Source organism: Triturus cristatus, chromosome 9, assembly GCF_964204655.1.
Source record: "Triturus cristatus chromosome 9, aTriCri1.1, whole genome shotgun sequence".
NCBI lineage: Eukaryota > Metazoa > Chordata > Amphibia > Caudata > Salamandridae > Triturus > Triturus cristatus.
The window spans coordinates 448430802-448451752 of record NC_140592.1 but is presented as its reverse complement, the minus strand read 5'-3'; the positions used below and the strand labels follow the sequence as shown (position 1 = coordinate 448451752).

Genomic DNA, 20951 nt, shown 5'->3' with positions numbered 1-20951 from the left:
CAGATCTCTGTACTGGGGTGAATGTATGACATTGTTCTGCATTCTGTCCATCAATTGTTATTTTTGCATTTGTCACCCGAGTGGGAAGGGTATGCTCAGACGTGAGTCCCTTGCTCTCCATGCCACTGGAATCAAGCTATCCTGGCTGACGAGGGCTGAAAGCCCGAAACCGGTCCTAGGATGCTTGTTTCCAGTCCAGGGAGGACCTGGCTTGGCAGTTCGGGCTGGACTGTTCCCATGGGGCACAGGGTCAAGACTGATTTGCATATGGCTGGGTTCAAACTGGAATGGCATGGTGAGCAAAAAAACGATGGATTTAGGCCCAGATCTCTGTACTGGGGTGAATGTATGACATTGTTCTGCATTCTGTCCATCAATTGTTATTTTTACCAAATGCTTCTCTCACAGTGGTTTCCAAATGCACACAGACTCACAGTGTAATTCTAGACAACAACCACTATACCTAGGAGTTTACCAAAAATCATTCACTACTGTGGAAGTGGTAAGGGAACTGCACACAATCTACATATTTCAGGACTGCACTTTTGTGTCAAAGCCTAACTCATTTAATCAACGCATAAGCAAAGACTGGCTTTTAATGCTACTAAACCTTGACAACATGACAGGTTTTAAAAAAGTTATCTGTCAGAAAATACACGATGTTACCAAATGCTTCTCTCACAGTGGTTCCCAAATGCACACTAACTCACAGTGTGATTCTAGACAAGCACCACTATCCCTAGGAGTTTACCAAAACTCATTCACTACAGTGGAAGTGGTAAGGGAACTGTACACAATCTACATATTTCAGGACTGCACTTTTGTGTCAAAGCCTGACTAATTTAATCGTAGCATAAGCAAAAACTGCCTTCTAATGCTACTAAAACTTGACAACAAGACAGGTTTTAAAACAGTTATCTGTCAGCAAATACACGATGTTACCACATACTTCCTCACAGTGGTTCCCAAATGCACACAGACTCACAGTGTGATTCTAGACAAGCAACACTATCCCTAGCGGCTTACCAAAACTCATTCACTACTGTGCAAGGGGTAAGGAGACTACACACAATCTGCATATTAAAGTACAGCACATTAGTGTCAAAGCATGACTTATTTTATCAATGCATAAGCAAAGACTGGCTTCTAATGCTACTAAAACTTGACAACATGACAGGTTTTAAAACAGTTATCTGTCAGCAAATACACAATGTTACCAAATGCTTCTCTCACAGTGGTTCCCAAATGCACACATACTCACTGTGTGATTCTAGACAAACAACACTATCCCTTGCACTATACCAAAACACATTTCTTCATCTAGAAGGAGTACTACATTTTAATATAGAAACATAACTCATTTCACAAATTCATAAACAATGACTGGTTTCTAATTCTACCAAAATATAAAAACAGCACAGTTATCTGTCTGCAACCACATGAAAAACACAAATGCTTATCACAGAATGGTTTCTACATGCACACACACTGTCAATAAGATTGTAGAGAAAAAAAATACTCCCTACACTTTAGCAGGAGAAATACATTAGTCTGATTAAAATCAAAATAGTCTACATACATCCCCACACAATTAAATAACTCACCTTTCAAGTTGTTTTGTAGATTAAGAAGTATATCAGTCCCACACCAGATTTTCTTTTATAGAATCTCTGCACTGTGCACCTCTCAGCAAAAACAAAGAATGGAAAAGTTTCCCTTTCATTTTCCACACATATACATGTAAACATCAAATCACAATCCTTCACACATAAATTCAAAAGAAAACACACATTTCTATTGGTTAAACATTTCAACCCTTTCCAAATGAAATACATTTCAACCCTCCCCCCAATCTGCCTTCTGCCTGTTACCATAGAAACAGGTCATGGAACACTGCACTGAGCACACAGGTCACAAGTTCAGCACACAATGTTGCTAAACAAGACAGCAAGTGTGCTTGACTTTTCAACATATCAGCTTATCATATATAATGTTCCTTACAATCAGTTTTAGTTAACCAATAAGAATTAATGCCTTTAAAAAACAGAAATATACACCCTACCTTTCAGTGTAGAAAGTTGTCAACCAATGATTTCTTGTCTTTTTTCAAAAAAATTTTCCTTGGATCCACGCACCCAACGCGAGAGGATCCGTGCACTAAACGCGATAGGATGCGTGCACCGTGCGCGCATTTTGCAGTTTTTTTTTTTAAAAAGGGGGCCCCAGGGGGTCCTTCTGGGACCCCCTAAGCACCTCTAGAGGGTCAGAGTATTTCCACTCTGCCCCCTTTATATGTTTTACACACCTTTTCCCCTTGCTTCTTCAGCCTCGCTTCTACCGAGGCAGAAAATGGCCACCAATAGTTCCTGGTTTCGAATGAAGACAGACACTCGACAGCCAATTAGCATTCAGCGTTCGATCGGGAGGGTGCGCGCTTGGTTCGGGGAGGGCGTGCATACGATGCGGGTAGGGTCCGCGGATCCTCCCCGGCCATAGATATATATGTACTTTTAACTCTAATTTTCTCAGGTACTACTGAACGGATTCACACCATTTATGCAAAAAGGCACAAGTCTGAACTGAGGACTACCTCTTTGCCAAATTTGGTGTAATTCCATTCAGCGGTTCGAGCTGTAGCTGCGACAACAGATCCTATGGGAAATTGCATGGGGAAAACGCGTTTCGGGACCCCCCGTTTTTCTCATCCCCCGCTTGATGAATCACCACGTAACTTTCAGGGTAGGAGCAGAGCGGAGCTGGCCAAAAGTTTGGAAAATTTAGCAAAGATTAGTCAACCGGCACCAAACTTAATGGGAATAGAATGTTGCGGATTTCCTATGGAAAATAGGTCCTAACTATAACTATCTACTGGCAACCGCCAGTAGATTATATATATATATATATATATATATATATATATATATATATATATATATATATATATATATATATATATATATATATATATATATATATATATATATATATATATATATATATATATATATATATATATACTTGTATCCGCTTCTGCATTGACACCAGAAATTAGGAGCGTGGACCCAGTGATAAGTGCACATTTTTCTTACTTTATTTCCACCAACTTGCCCGCCATGATGCGTTTCAGACGGAAAACAGCCTTGATCACATGACACGTCCTCAGACAGTGCTACCGCTTTTAAAGTGCTAGTGCAATCAATTATGCCATAGACATAGAAGACATTATACATACAAAGATTTTCAGCCTAAATGCTAATTTACATTTGTACATTCTTAAGATCATATTTATAATGAAATTGACTGGTTAAATCCCAATTTATATAATAACGGCCCTTAAAATCATGTCATATCAGAACTTGATTTCAATTAAAACATCCTCGTTCTTCATGTTTATAGCTAATGAAATAACATTGTATCAACCCTAAGTATACCTATCGTGAACCACCATATTCGCTGTGTATTCCGTCATTTTAAATATTAATTGTTACAGGCTTAAATGCCGTAACTGGATAACAGGTTTTCAATTATGCACTCATTAGTCCATACATGGGTGACTATACTACCCCTATGTTGCGACCACATTAATACCATTTCACCTAAAATAGTATTGTGCAAAAAACGCATGTATATTCTTCCTAAAGTGACTGCGTGCTTACAAATGTGCCAAAAGTGAATATTAAAGTGCATGTGCTAAAATGTTATTTTTCTATTGGTTGCTAGCTATCTTAAACATAATTGTAATTTCAGCAGCATATTCCTATAGAAGGTTATTTTGGGTTATCATTTGCTGATAACACTATACTTGACTATTCCTTAGCCTTCAAATATCTGACCCCATAGTTCTCGGGTTTCATCTAGGTTAAAGGAAATAAGGTGCTAATGATTGACAAGTGCAAATTGATGAAGGACATATTATACATTATTGTCTAGTTTACAGTTAATCCCACAATAGATTCATAAATATTTCATAAACATTATAAAATATAACGTCAATTAAGTATGATCCATAAAAACCACTGTTAAATAGCAATAAATACCTATAAAATATCCTAAAATTCATTAAACTAATTTAAACAATATATTAACTCGAGGTTCATTTCTGATATTCACGAATTGTGCTCTATAGATGTCATATAAATTGTTTGTTTGTTATTTGACAATGACTGATAAGAATATACTTAAAACTAATATATAATATAGATTCTGCATTCTTGCTAAAACAATTCCTTGCTTCTAACATCCGATTCACATATATCTCAACTGTGCCACTGCTATATCAAGTATTTTGTACAATATGCATGATGATATTATAGCACTGTCTCATAAAAAGGTATATAAATCCTCGCTCGTATTGAGACCTCCTGGATGTTTGCAATCGAACTGTAATATATAATTAGTTTCTAAACGTCTCAGCTTCGACTCACGATCTCCTCCTCCTTTCTGTGGCGGAACTGAATCTATGACAAAGTATTTCAAATGTTTTAGATTACTATCATGGCATAATTTAAAATGCCTTGCCACAGGATAGTTGGTGTCATTGTTAGAGATGGCCCTGATATGCTGAAGAATTCTCAGTTTTGCAGTTCAGATGTTGATTAATTTCCTGTACTTTGTTGTTCAAAGCAGTTATGTATGTAGACGTATTTAAGCCATACTGACACGCCTTACATGTGGAGCACTCCTTTCTGTGCAGTTAACCACATGCCCCTGCTTTGATCTTCCGGGCTACTCTTCACCAGCATATCTCCCATACTCTTGGTTTTTCGAAATGTTATCATAGGGTTAGATGGTAATAACTTACCTATCACTGGGTCATCCCTTACTATGGGCCAATTACGCCTAACTATCGACCTTATCTGCTTTTCCTGTCTAGAAAAGGATAAAAGGAGTCGTGAATGTTCTTGGGTGTCATCACATTTTTTGTCTGACCCTGCAATTTTAGGTCTCAATAGAAGGTCTTCTCTTGCCTGTTCTCTGGACCTTCTTATTGCTGTATCAACTATTTCTGACCTGTAAACCCTTTCTAGAAATCGATCCCCACTTTCAGCTTGCTTATTGTGGGTTTCTTGGTCACTGCTGCAAATGCGTCTAATACGAAGCATCTCCCCTTACGGAATACATTTGATTAAATGTGGCGTGAAGCAGTGTATTCCCTGCTGTTTGTTTTCTAAATAGTGTGGTGGCCAGACAATTATCAATCACCTCAATCTGTACATCTAAAAATGTCACCATATTTCTGCTTAAAGTTGAGGTAAAATGTAAATTGATATAATTTTTGTTGATTTGTTCAATAAAGTTTGCAGCACTCTGTTCATCTGCATTCCATACAATAAATAGGTCGTCTATGAAGCGCATCCATGTCACTATATTCACAGCATAGATTTCCTCATATTGTTGCATGAGGACCAGCTCCTCCCACCAGCCCATGAACAAGCATGCATAGCTGGGAGAGAAGCTGGCCCCCATTGCTACTCCTTGTATTTGCTGATACATTTGGTTGTTGAATAGAAACAAATTATTTTCTAAACAAAACAGCAACATGGTAAGTAGCATTTTCGTATTCTGTGCGTACTTAATTGGACTATTAGATAAAAAATACTCTACAGCTTGCATTCCATCTCTATTCCTAATGCACGTATGCAAAGATGATACATTCCGAGCAATAAGTAAATATTCTGACCTCCATTGTAAATTTCTGATCTTATTTAAAAAGTCCCCTGTGTCTTGTACATGAGATTTCAATTTCTTCACAAACTCTTGCAGGAAAAAGTCAATATACATAGAGGCATTCTCCAATGGGCCATCGCAGGCTGCTATTATTGGCCTTCCCGGTGGCTTATCAGCGTTCTTATGAATTTTTGGAATAAAATATAATGTCGGGATGGTCGGATGCTCTTTTTTAAGATATTTAAATTCTTCCCAACTTAGGAGACCTGCCCTTTTCCATGCAAGTAGCTGCGAATAAAAAAGTTCCTGGGCATTTTTAAATTTCAATGGGGAGCTCTTCTCGTAACAGTCTTTGTCATTCAATTGACTATGTGCTTCCTCTAGATATTATTTTAGCGGCTATAAAAGAATGTTCCCGCCTTTATCGGAATTTCGGATTACTATGTTTTTTTCTTTTCCTAGTTTTGCGATAAGCTGATGGTACTGTCTTTCTTGAATAGAGATTTTTTTTGTGTTTAGTTAATGATGATATTGAGTTTTTTTTACTTGGGCCACAATCTGTTCATTGAACACGTCAATGGAATCTATGGCCATAATCGGTTCAAACTTAGGGGCATATCAACAAGCGGCAGCGATAATTATCGCTGGCCGCCCTTAGCGTGAGGAATTTTATCGGCGGCTATCGCAGATAATTATCGCCATGCTAGCGCTGTATTACCAACACATAGCGCAATGGCGATAATTATTCCTGTGATAGCGATGTTTTCCATGGAACATTGCTGGTTTTCCAGCGATGTTCCATGGAAAACGGCGATATCCTTGTTGATAGGGCTGGGTGGTCTCAGCCCTATAATCCACCACCCATTGACTAACATTGTTTAGTCAAAGGAAAAGCAGGCGTAAGGAAAGTAGCGATAGCCAAGGTTAGCGCTACTTTTCTTATTGCTATGCTTGTTAGCGTGCCCATTCATAATTGGAGAAATGTCGGTTAGCGAAATTTCTCCAGTTATTTTGGGACGAAACGCCCACTTTGCATCTCATTAGAGATTAGAGGGCGTTACAGGAAAGGGTGCTAAGGCAAGGATTCACGCTATAGTGTGACCTTGCTGATAAAGCGATAAAATTATCGCCGCTTTTCGTCCGACGCAAAAGCGGCAATAATTTTTTATCGCCGCCTTGTTGATATGCCTTTAGATTTCATCTTGAAAGCAGTGACAGGCCTGGCACATATCACCAGTGTCTCTTGTTGATTATTCTTGGCATGTCCTGAGGAATCCCCTCAGGGCTTACACTCTCTGCCGCTCCTCTTTCCAAATCTTGGAGATCTTGCAATAGCCCAAAGTCTGAGACTAGTAAATTAGGGGAACTTGTATCACTGATAGACTGAGTTGCATCACCCGCATCAACTTGCTTGCCTTTTAGCTGATGGAATTTCTTTAGTTTAAGTTTCCTAATGGACTTATATATGTCTGTGTGTAATAAAAATGTTATTCTGGGCAATAAGACAAACCTAAGTATAAAAGCTGTTGTTCTGATAAAGTCATGTTTATATTTGATAAGTTGATGATCGTTTTTGCCTCTTGAGTTTGCAATGAACCTGGATTGGAGGGTTTAAGATTATGTAGGTCACTTTCTACTTGCGTGTCCCTCTCCCTTGACCTTGTTTCTACACATTCTCTCCTGTTCCTCCGGACCTGGCTTCTCCCCCTTCTCCTCTGGGTGTCCCTGTTTTGGCTGCCTCGTTGTTGCAAGATCGCGGAGTGTCTCTCCGGCTCTGTTTTAAAATGTCTAACTCTTCCCATGGAGTCAGTTTGATATTGCATGCCTCAGACCTTGGTCTGTTATTCTCAGCTTCCAATTCGCTCTCCAGACCAGTTCTTAGATCAGATAGTAATGTTGATTCTGTTGTTTGTTGTCCTCTTGCAGTTTGATTATGGCTCTGCATACATTTGCTGGCGGTTGCCCTTCTCATATTATCATATCGCCTCGCAAACGGGAATATTTGGCCATTTTCATAGTCCTCGCGATCCCTCTTGAATTTATACGTTTTTCTTGTTTTTATTTTATCCTCTTCTTTTTGCAGTCGTGTTACCATTTCCTCATGTAGTTTTTTTCTACTTTGGGGATCACCTTGTAATTTGATTTCATTTTCAAGTGCTTCAATCTTGGTCTGGAGCTCATTTCGATCTATTTCTGCATATTTTACCAATAACACCACTAACCTTCAAGACGACTTCAAGGTGCATTCCGCCCACTCTACCATCATGAGTGGGTTTGGTGCCTCATAACTGGGAACAATCATGATGAGGATTCCCCTCGGTACTCGTCCCACATCCAAGTACCTTTGCAATGACCTCGCTTCCCACCACTTGGACTGCTCTTGGCGTTTTAGTTTTTCCAGCACTCGATAATTATCTCTCAATCCCTTCATCTTGCCACTCGGTTCCTCATTAGCATCCTTGCTGTCACCTCGCGGTTCCAAGGGGGGATGTTTAGAGCTGCCTAAAACGTTTTAAAAAGAACTAGTACAACGGTCAATTCCTTTATATCAGATGTTAGCAGTAGAAGTTGGCATAGTTGGGAAGAAAGTAGGACTCTGTCATAGCAAAGTTTAATTTCATAGATACAACTACACACATTATTTACACATTTCTAGGGATGCCTCCCACAGATTGGTAGTTTTCCCATTTGGACCAAATCTAAATATGTCCAGTCAGCAATGGTCACGCACCCACGCCGAAGAGAGAGTGAGCGACCTCCTTAATTACCCGAAGTAGCCCACAACCTGGATTACAAGGTTCAAATTGAACAAGATACATGGAATACAATCTCCACTCTTTTTTCACCGGAGACCCCTGAAGATTAGGGTCCCCTTCACTTTGCTAGGTCCTGAAGAAAGCCCACTTGACCCTTTGGGGCATTTTAGAGGGCTGAAACATGTCGACCTTTTTATGGACATTTTTTATAGTGCACTAGACCGTAACTAGTCTAATTTGTGCACACAGAGCAATCTTTTAAACGATCTCGAACCCAGTTTAATTAATGGCACATACTGGTTTTACGAGATTTTTAAATATCTCACTATACGTCACTTCACTTAACACTTACACCCCCTTTTTTCTACGATCACTACTGAAATAACCAGTGGGACGACCTCCGGGCGGAGGAAGCATTTTATTAACCCAATGATGATGCTGTCACGTTGTTAACAGCTAAGCAGAGAATCGAAATATACCGCTTCTATCCACCTACAAAAACGTGAATGAGGGTTTCTTAACAGTACACAGTACTGGGACTGCATACCCTGGTTTTTCAGGACTAGTGATTCACTCTCCACTTGATATTTTTGACATTTGAGAAAAAGAAGCTGAGTGGATCACATGCTCTTCTTTCTCCCTCCTATTTGATTATTATATAATATAAATAGGTCAATGGTTTACCGCATTTGTCAGCGATCTGTTTGTTACTTGCAGATTATAAGTTAAATTCCTATATAGAGCAGTGAGCTATTAACTGTCATCAAAGAACTGCATGCAAACTGAAAGGAAAATATTAGAGCTATATATTTTTTTCCCAGTCGTTCCTTGTCCTAATATTACAAAAGGTGTTTATTTGGGTAGAAATCAATTCTTGTTAGTGACTACTACTCCTTGTAGGCCTCTGCCTTATGTAACATTTCCTATATGCTGATTTACACACCGATGATTGATTGTTTCTGTGCAATGCATGTGTGACGTAAAATGTTCTGACATCTTAAACTGGGATGAGTGGCACTATAAAACTAAATTAATCTAAGAGACATTGGTTATGGAGACTTGAGGGGCACTGTCAAATGGTAGTGAGGGAATCCGTGGCAGAGATGGTCATTGGTGGGGTGCCAACAAACATTATCGCACAGGGCGCCACCGTTGCTAAAGCCGGCCCTGTGCATAACAGTACACTTGGAAGAATTCAAAATGGCATCCACTTCCAAAATCCCAGCTAATCTTTTCCCTGAGTCAAGCTCCGTCCACCCATGCATGATTTTTTCCCCACAGAAACTTTTAAAAAACCTGTGGTGACTGGAGCCGGGGTTCAGCCTTGCCTCCCTTTGCCCCAACTATTAACATCCTGTAGGCTACTTGGCAATGTGATGTTGTTAACGGCAATGGGGATCACTACCTCACCCCTTCATCCAGCAGGAGAAGCCTTCATCTCCCTAGAATGGTCCATTGTATTCATTGGGCTTTGATCTGCTAGCTGGGCAGCAAATAAAATACTCTTTCCAGCATGGGCAGTTTAAAGCATGCCTCTCATTATGGCAGTCTCAGAGGCAGATAAGCAAATGAAATAATTGACAAGGAGTTTGCATGCATTTGTGCGCCATTCATTTTTATACAAGGACTCGTTAACACTCCTTAACCTTGTGCTAAAAGTATCATTTTTGGTACAGTTTGCCTATTTTAGAAAACACCTTCAACACTACAGACTTACATTTCACCCATAAAAAAAGGAATCTTTATTTTTGAATTCCCAATAGAATTATACCTCCTCTACAGTCCACAGCAATTTAGTCGGAGGTTCACCTATACACAGAGCTACCCAGAAATAAGACTGAATCAGAAATATTCTTCCTTTTTCAAACTGCACAAGTGTATACAGAGAGGTCTAGAAACCAAATGCCTGTAAGAGAAACAAGCTTTGCAGTGCAATCGGTCTCACATTTGTGAAAGTTAGAGCTATTGGTTTTGTAAATAACAGATTTGTTTTTACTTAGCATTTCATTTACAGTAGAGTGGTGTGAGTGTTCAATGCTAAGTAAGTGATACTGAGAGGTGGAGCGGAAAAATACAGGAATTAGTGAGGACAGGAGGAATTGGGGCATTACATTGTGGGCAGTAAATAGTAAGGGGCAAGCAAAACAAAAAAAGTGGCTAGAAGGGGGTTTGTGGTGGGTAGAAAGGTATGAGATGGAACAGGAAGGATTAAACAGTTGTTATGAAAGTAGTGTCAAAAAACTAAAATGAGGAGGAGACAGCAGAAAGTTTGGGTTAAGCGGGGATTGCAGAGTTGGGCAAAAATGAGGGAGAAAGATTAGCCAGCCAGCCTCGACAGCATCTGTGCTGACGTAATCTTGAAGCAGCATGGCACGACACTGCACTTCCCCTGCCCTCCTCCTCAAAGGGCCTGCTCCTCAGGTGGTGAGTTAGAGGGAAGCAGCTACTCATCTGGGCTGTGTGTGGCCTGAGATGACCACTACTCAGAGCCAGGGCGTGTCTGGCAACTCCTGGGAACGGAGGCTTTGTACTCAGAGCTGCAGTCTGCCCAGACTGCCAGTGAGTGAAGAAGCAGACGGGGCAATATCTGCCAGTTCCTGCAGCTGAAACCGTACTCCGGGCAGAGGGCAGTCTGCAGTTATGCACACGTGAACACTGCAAAGTGTCCAGGCACATGCAAGTAAGCAGTGCAACGGAATTCAACCAAAGAAACAAACAAAAACAAAAAACGAAGTACAGGCTTGCAAATTAAAAAAGACGAGAAAACAATAAGGGCATGTAAACTCTAAAAGAGGATGAAAAGCCTGACTGGATTGTACAGGCAAAAGGTTTCCCTTGCATTTCATGCTTTAAGGATAGTTAGTGCTCCTTACTACAGCAAACATGCAAACTAAACAACATAACAAACAAGCACTGCTTAGGAAAGGGTCACACTTCTGAGGAGACCATCTGGTAGATAGGAGCGTATAAGGACTCATGCACACAGTATTAGAAAGGGAATTTCAAGCATTCCCGTTAATTTTAGGTGTTTATGCACCATAAGGAACATAAACCTCCGGACTATCACTTTTTTTAGGGAGCAGTGGTGGTAGCCGCTATGTTCACCTTCCCTGTACTCTGAGAAGAGAGTATTCCTAGAGAATTCCTCTCCAGCTTCCATTCATGCGCAGAAGGATTAGGATACACCCATCCTTCCCAGACGTCTAGCCATATAAAAAAGAAGCGACCGCTATTGGTGAAACAAGTGTCCTGCGAGTGCTGTGTGGGGCTGCAAAATGTGCCTGCTCACACACAAGAGTTTTTGAAATGGCAAAGAGCCTGAGGTAGTTCAGTAATAGCCCAGCCCTGGCGCTTAAAGAGTCTGTGCCATCTTTTATCAGCATGGCGCTCAACGAGCTTCATGAACCATGAACCGTGAAGCATGGGGGTCTGTGAAATGGGCGCTGTGCGGATAAAAGGCGCATGGCCGCACACACCCCACATAAGTTCCCCTTGTAAATAATGAAAACGAGATGGAAATCAGTAAATGGCTAACAGCGCCCCAGGCTTACACCTACCTTCTGTGTGTAGATACGCAGCGCTCAGGTCTGCCGATCCTTAAATTGAAAGAGAAAGCGGGCTGTGCTGAAATAAAGATTCTGCACACTACTGTTCTGTTAAATAGTAAACCTCCTTGTCACCAAAAAAGACCCATTAAGGAAAGAGCGCACTCAGAGCACCATAAATAACAATGAAAGGAAGAACACATGTAGCAGGGGCAGTCCTCATGGAAGGATACAAAAGTTTAAAAGGAGGGACTATTATGCCTATTCATGAATAAAAAGCAAGCATTTGCAAAGAACAGTAACCAGAGGCAATTGAAAAGATGGGCGTAAAATGGGAGAAGCTTGTTGTCCATACCTGAATACAGCATGTCTCGAAGAGACAGCACAAGAACTGCCTAGATGAGACCTAAAAATAGGTCTTTTCACAGATAAGAATCCTACTATACCTTACTCAAAAGAGGTGCCACTGCTGACATATTCAAATCCCTTCTACTGCACCTAGTCATTAAATGTTTGTGCCATGCCACTCTATGCCTCCAAAAATGGAGGTTTTAAACTGTCATGCCACCCTATGCTTCACACAATCAGGAATTTAAACTGTTAAAACTCTTTCCACAATGTGGTTTTTAAACTTGGGTGTAGCTCAAATACAAATCTGTGACCCTCAGTTTTCCACAGATCTCTAGAAATGCTTTAGTCAAGCAGTAGTTAGTGTCTAGGGCTGAACCATGAGACATAACATTGTTTACCATTGAGTTCATTTAAAATAATAAATCATCACTTAAGAGAAACAAATAAGAACCAAGGAAGCTGTTAAAAAAGCAACATCTTTCTATTTCTTCTCATAAGAATATCAAGATAAATTTATCATACTTTGTGTTTATGACCAGGGATGTCTATCACCGATACTATCAAAATTGTTACTGTGGTTTACAATAACATATAGCCAGCATATTTAAAAAATAAACAAAAAGACACATGAGCATTCCTATCAGGTATAAACAAACTGAGAGCAATTTCAACAGGTCAGATCATATTTTCATACTATGACCGCTTAGATAGGGTGCTAGTTCACTGGGGCAATGATTGGCAAATACCTATCAGGTAGTGTGAAGTGGATTTTCTTTGATTATGTCGATCTTCTTAGTGAGAAATGTAGTTAGTTCTTCATTAGGCCCCTGCATTGCAAGGATGGATGTTTGGGTCTTATCATGGGCCTCTAATTTATTCACCATCAGTTAAGAGTTATCTTGAATGTTGAATTTTGTGCAGTAGTGAAAATATGTATATGTCATGCTAGGCCTACGTCTGCCACTAAGGTTTCTCAAGTTGTCTTGCTGGCTTTTAGGCATGCCAGTGCTTCAAAAGGAGCTGTAAATATTCACTTAATTGTAACATTTTGCTCATTGCTTATGTCCAACTGCATTTAGTATGGTTTTAGAGAAATAGTGCATATTTTCTTCAGTATTTTCATGTTAATGATCTGTTAATCATATTCAGTATCAGTGGTCTGGTATCTTCTTTGTGTCAGATTTCAGTTAGCTGGTCTCTTCTTCTTTATGTATATTGTTACGATTATGTTTATTACAATGGAGTGGGCTTTCATTGTTTGTAGCTTGTAGTAGTTTTTAACTGCAACAAAAAAGGGAGAGGTCTGTGTCACTTAGCATTGCTATAGGGAACAATTTGGATGTTTCTGGAAAACTTGGAATGGAGCATGTCTCCTGAGTTCTTGAATGCACTCAATTGTGGGGCCAGAGCACACCTCTAACATATAGATGTTACATCTAGCTTTTTGTCTAACAAATGATGCCTAAATGCGAGCTATCTTCTCATCTTTACATCTAAAACAGCTGGTAGTGAGTGGGGGTACCTCCGTGTTTGGTGCCATATCCGAATAAGCTCAGCTTAACAGTTGTATTAAAAGAGTAACACTAAATTGTGAGAGACATATGCTAAACATGTCTCATTACCCAATCTAAAGGGATTGTGGATCATACAAGCCGTCCTTTTAAAAACCTCGATTGTAATTACTGTTTGCTGGAGTAAGTGTTTTAATACATACAAATAGTCACCCATAGTACAGGAGTGAATATCAAAGTCAGGAAGTATGAGTTACTCCAATAAATAAATCAAAAAACTTTGAGATAAACATTCAGTTTAATCTACACTCCCCATATGATTATGCATCATACAGTCAACAGATTTGCACCACTGTTCCCAGAACTCCCCAGAGGCTGTCTGCCATCAGAGGAAGACCATGCACCCAGACAGTATGTGACTGGATGCTGCACCCAGTGCATAGACGAGCATCCTCACAGGGTGAGGATTCTGGGATCATGGTCACCTAGATAGGTGTTCTGCAATCAACAGGAGCCACTCACTGGCTTTATAGCAGCAGAGTTGTGGAATCTGGCAGCAGGGAATGATGTCAGACTTCTTTTTCCGCACGTGTTCAGCCGATGGCAAATTCTGAATAAAAGAGTCACGCTACAGCCTATGAACTACGCTTCCAAATATGTTAAATTCTCCATTAGATACTATTGCAGATTTACAATCTAAGATGAAGTGTGAGTCTTTCCTATAATGCCAGTTCCTGTTTAATTCATGTATAAGTGAGGCAGTAAGGAGAGGACGATGTGTCAAAACACATTAGTTCCATATTTTTAATTGCATTCATAGCACAATAGTTTCTTTATATTTGCTCTTAATTCTTGCCTAATGGGAACGGATTACTTTCAGATCCTTCTCCTGGATTCCTTGGCAACTTCCTGATGTCAAGCAAGTGACTGGTTCCAGTCTTATCTGCTTATTCTAACTTCTTATCTTCAATCAAGCATTATCTGATTGCCAAGGAGGATCTTTACTTTAATGTTTTTAATCAACCTATCTGGACCTTCTTAAGGTGGCTCCTTTTCCTCAGGCATCCAAGAAGAAAACTAAACATACCTTGACACAGATAAACACGCAGGTTGCAAAAGAATTAAATAAGAGCTGAAATACAGAAGTCTATCCTTGCAAAGCATATATGAACAGCTACACTTCCTGTAATTCTGCAAATAAGTAAGGTACCAATCATGTTTTAGCAATGACGAACAATCTTTAATCAATTATAACCTCTTTGGAACAAATCTGGTGTCAGTCAGTCAGTCAAAATTACTTTATTTGGTTGATTAGAACCATAAAAGCATTCCATATGCAAACATTTAAGTTAATAAAACATTAATTAGCAGCAAAGATGTTTACACAAGTTCTAACGTTAAATAACCGGGGCCAAACAATCTAAAATATAACTTTATAAAAAAAACATGGTGCATTAAAATCAATTGATATAAAGTAAAGCATAAAAATCCATCTCAATATTTTCCCCCATATTCTATAACATTAATTGTCAGCAAAGGTATTACACTAGTTAAAAGTCTTAAATAATCCGGGAGAGACAGTCTGAAAAATGACATCATAAAAATCCTTAGTTCATTAAAATCAATGAATATAATCAAGATCATAAAAATCGCTCTTGTTTTTCTTCTTCTAGTGGAGACTGGGTGGTCCCTTCAACAGAAAATTCACAAAACGTCAGCTCAGCTAGAAAGAATTAGCTGTTAAAGGTGAAATCAATAACAAACAAACCATATCAGATAGCGAAAATCCTTAGAACCAAGTCAAAAATAGATTCAAACATTGAAGGGAATAATGCACACACATAAAATGCTAAATCTGACCAAATACTTTACTAGCTTAAAACTTGAGGTCACTATCATATCTAAAGCCAGACCACTAAGAGCAAATGGATTGTTTAATAAAAACAGAGCAGATTATGTCACAGAAGCAGAATAATAATTTAACAATCTAGCCCAAAACAAGATATTGCAATTTAATCCAATGCTAGACCTGGCCCTCTCTTCAGGGTCATGCCCAAACTATTTGCGTTCACCCTTCCTGTGTTCTGAATCTGTTTTTGTTGGCTCTTAGGACTCTGTGCGCTTTACCAATGCTAACCAATGCTAAAGTGCTTGTGCTGTCGTAAAATTGGCTTACACCCAAATGGCACATTTAATATCCCTATATGTCCCTAGTGAAGGAAAACTATAGGTAAGCAGGGCTTGTAAATTAAATGCTACTAGTGAGCCTGCAGAATTTATAGTGCCACCCATTTAAGTAGCCCTTTAAAACCTGTTTCAGGCCTGTGCGTGCAGTTTTAAACTGTCATTTCGACCTAGGAAAATAAACCTTTTGCCAGACCTAAATCTTCCTTTTTAATACATATACATCACCCCTATGATTACATTTATTAAGTGGTAACTTTTGATTGGGCACTAGTAGAAAAATCATATTAGGTATCCGGGGAATTGTAATTTAAAACACTCTATAATGATAAAGTTGGATTTTCAGTCACAATTCTGAAAAGGCCACCTTTAGAAAGGTTTTCTTGTCCTAACCATTTTATGCCTGCAGCCTGTTTCCTTGGTCACATGTCTAGGTGTAGTTGGCTGTTGGCCTTTGTGTATTCCTTTCAGACCGCCACACAATAGAGGGTCTGGGTGGTTGCAGGATGGGCCATCCTGAATTGATGAGGGGGAGGAGCTGTCACCTGTCACACATTCACTTCAAAGTTATAAAGAAAAAAGGGGAACCCATGGATATGAAGGGCACAGGGTGTGTAGAATTATAAAGGAACGGTGGTCTCTAATCAGTACATGTAATAATATTATAATGGTAAAACAATTATGTCCATAAATGTTGTCTAATAGACAGATTGTAATCTTTTCTATTAAACAATATCATTAAATAGGTGTGTGAAAATACAAAGGAAAAACTGTTAAATTAACTATAAGACTCAGGCACTAGTATGTGACAGAAATAAAAAAAAATAGATGAGTCACAATTAAAAACAGCACTTCTGCCCTTATGTACATTTTTATAAACATTATAGTACGGCAAGGTGTGGGAGTTGACGATGTTTATATCTTCACAAAAATATAGGATCATCATCAGGACATTAGAAATTCATGTTGGTTAATTGTGTACCCAATGGTAAAAAGAAATAACTAAAAGAGGGAGGGAAATAAGGGGAGAGAAGTGAAGAAAAGTGAAAAAGAGAAAACATTAGTTGCCAACCTGTAGAAGGTAGGTTGATACCCCATCTGTCCATACTGGAGGAGTAAATGCATTAGGTGTCCAGGATCAGGCATACGTGGGTCCCATGCATGTGGCATTAAAACTTGTCAGTGGTCCCGAGGTGCTCCAACGATAAGGGGGCTGACCTTTCCTCAGTGAAGCTGCTCACAGGAGAAGGAGGGTTGAAATAATTGATAGGAGTTGGTAGCCTGTATGCCGCTTTGGGGAAGAAACAATGCAGGAATATAGGCTAAAAATATTACAAGAACCAGCATCACGGAGTCTGTGAGGGGAGCGTGTCGGATGATCTTATTGAGTAGTAGCAGCAATCTCATATGTTCCAGGCGTCACAATGGTGCAAGCGGTGACGCTATCCGAAGCAGTTCTGATGAAGAGGAATGGCATGAGGGCTGTGAAAGAGAGGAGGGACTGAGACAAATGTGCTCTCAGAAATTGAGGATAAACGGTGGCCATGTTGAAAGTGGATATTAGTCACCTTGACTTAAGAGGAAGAATATAGAGGACCAGAAAGTAGCGGTCCCACAATTAAAAAAACATTTTGTAATTTCACAGAGAATTACTATGTACATATGACGGGGGGTTTCAGGTACTTATACAAGGGAAAATATGCATAGAGTGCTCACAGTTACGAATTCTACCAGTTGTCAACACATTTTTTCGCTCTTTCTATTTTCTTCTCTTCTCTCTCCATTTTTCCCTCCCCCTCTTATAGTTATTTCTTTTTACCTTGCGGATACAATTCTCAGGTGTGAATTTCTAATGTCCTGCTGATGATCCTATGATTTTGTAAGGATCGAAACATCGTTGACTCTCGCACTGGACCCTACTATGATGTTTATAGTAAATAAAGGACAGAAGTGCTGTTCTGAATTGTGACTAACTAATTTTTTGATTTCTGTCACATACTAGTGCCAGAGTATCCGAGTCAATTTAACTTATTGCTGTTTGTGTTTTCACCCACCTATTTAATAATATTGTTTAATCTGTCTAGTGGACAACATATATGGACATAATTGTTTTTCCATTATATTATTTATTACATGTTCTGATGAGGGACAAGTGTCCCTTTATAACACTTGCACTTCGAAACACTGCCTCAGCTCACACACAAAGGACTTCACATTAGCCTATTGTGCCTTCAGAGGCAGGAATTTCCAGACACTTCCGTTGGGGGAAGACTCCAGACCTTTATTCCACTTCCATGTAGGGACCAGGTATAAAAGAGGGACTCTCAGACCCACTTTTCAGTAGACTATTGCACAAGTGAATACTATAGAAGAAGACCTGCCATGCTGCCTGAGGACTACCCTACTGTCTGAGAAGGATGACTGAACCTGCACCCTTTATCCCAGGCTGAAGTGACTCCAAGGTTCAGCTGATTGACCTCCTGTTTTGAGCTGTAGGTACACAGCAAGCTCCAGAGGTCCTGCTGCAGGTTCTCAGTTGACCTGCCTGTAGCTGCAATTTGACCTGCCTGAGCCTTGGTGGCCTCTGCTAGAGAGCGTTTCTGAGGTTACAATTAATTTATTGAATGCTGTCAATTGGTGAATACTACTAACACATAACACCCTCTTAAATTCAGACATTTGTCAATAAGAATGATTAACCTGCATGCCAGGTCAATTATTTTGATTCTGTGCTGGAAAGCACATCAAATTGGGCTCTATCAAATTTCAGCATTTTAGCAGTGTATTGACTTCCTTCAGAGTAAACATGATAATATAACTTAATTCCGTAGGATACTGAGAAAGAGAACATATATTCTAGCCAGACATTTGTTCAACCATAGCCCAAGGATGGGACAGAGAGGATCATAATGGTAAAACCAAATCTTGCTTGCAATATGGACCGCAGTGCTGAAAGGCTAAACAAGGGGTCGGATCAGCAACTAAACATCAGTATGCGTGGGCCTCTTGACAAGAAAAGCCACGTGAGAGCGTGTCCCGGTTTTTCATTTCCCAGTGTGTTATCTTCTCATGTATAAGATTTCTATAGGTCTTTCTGGTCAACATTAGTAATATAATTGGCTTTATCTTTGATATAACTAGTCTGATTTTGCACTGCAATATTGTTTGCCAACCTATTAATTTCAATATTTGTTACTGTGTACCCTATGTTTTAATATTATCATTTAGAAAAATTGATTGTATTTGAAGATTCATAGCAATTTCTGTGATCTTATCATGAATAGGAACCAGACATTTGTAATTGGAGGATTCATTAATTTGAGCCTCAATAGTATTAATGGATCAAATCTCACCTAGGGAGGATCAACCCTTCGGAACTTAGGAACTGTGTACACTCTCTGTTACCTTTGCATCATTCATGTCAATTATCATAAAACATTGTGAAACTTCAATTAATATATCTGTATGGTTTCTCCAAATATGATAAATTGGCAGAGGCAGGTCGGACATTAATGTTCCATCACAGGCTTCTAGGCCTTCTTGTAAATTCAGATCCATTCAATTTTTAGAAAATGAGTTGAACTGATCACATGGCTTGCATTTGGAGGATACCATAACACTTAAACAAGATAATATTACCTACAACTGACAGAGGTTCACATTGACAATTAAAATGTCCAGCAAGAATAGCCATTGGTGCAACTCTAGTGTTGTTTCAACAGCTTAACAAGGTGCCTAAGTACATTATGTAAGAGACTATTTCTTGTTTAGAAGTCTATTACTATTATAATTAATTTGGGTAATTGAATTTAAAATCTTGTGGAGGACATGAGAGTATGATACTGTACATCCATTTAGCCAACCTGAAACACCTTTGCGTTGCCCTTTAGATCTACTTAATAATTAAATGCCTCAAACAGTCCAGGTTTGTTGAAACATGCAGATGTCTATGCTATCAAAAAATTCAAGTCACTAAGAGAAAAAGGGCTATATGCATCAAAGTAAGGAATTGCAATTCCTAAATTGCGATTTTTAAGGAATCGCAATTTAGGATTCGTAATTCCTTATGCATGTAGGAATTTCAAAAGAAATTGTGATTCCTACAAGTTCCTTAATTGTGATTTGCAATTAAGGAATGGCTTCCCATTCATTCCTATTGGCCTAGAGACCCATAGGAATTAATGGTATTGCATGCGCAATTTGCGAGTACCAAATAGGTACTCGCAAATTGCGCATGCAATTTGAAGCATGCAAGGGGGCCAAAAGGCTCCCTGATACACCCCCTTAAAAAGGTAGGTATGCACTTGTGGTGCATATACATGCCCTAAGGTCATGTGTGTGCAGCACAATGCACTTTGAAAAATGCATTTATTTGCATTTTTCAAAGGCATTGCAAATTACCATCAACTTGAAGTTGATGGTAATTTGCGATTCTAAATTGCGAAAACACAAATTGTGATTGCATAATGCATCGCATTTAGGGGATCGCATTTTGCGATTCCCTAACTTGCATTCGCAATTAAGCGAATGGCAAAAAAATGGGATTTCCTTAATTGCGAATTGCAAAAATGTACATGTATCTCAAAAGGCCATTTTGCGATCGCAAAATAGTTTGATGCATGTGCCCGAAAAAGTTTATTGGGAAAGGTGTCAGGCTTTTATGAAAGAATCCATACTTTGTTTGGACTATTAATTGCAAGATGCATAAGCTGTTTATTCTTATTAACTTGAAGTATCAAAAGAGAAGGAACCTGCCTCACTCTTAGCTTCATTTTTGAAGGTGTTGTTTCTTATAATTACACGGTCAGGTTTTTTTTCCCATGATTGAGACAAATCAATGCACAGGGATAGAAAGTCATGTGGATAGCTCATTTTCTTTGGATGGTAGTATTATGAGGGGAATATATCAATAGTAAGTAGATAACAAACTGCCTTGA

General features: G+C 39.2%; 1 protein-coding gene across 1 annotated transcript in view; it reads left to right on the top strand.

The window, feature by feature from the left end:
• LOC146798114 (cytochrome P450 2C16-like) overlaps positions 1-20951 on the top strand; it is a 317969-nt gene that overhangs the window by 275939 nt on the left and 21079 nt on the right. The gene's annotated exons all lie outside the window — the stretch shown is intronic.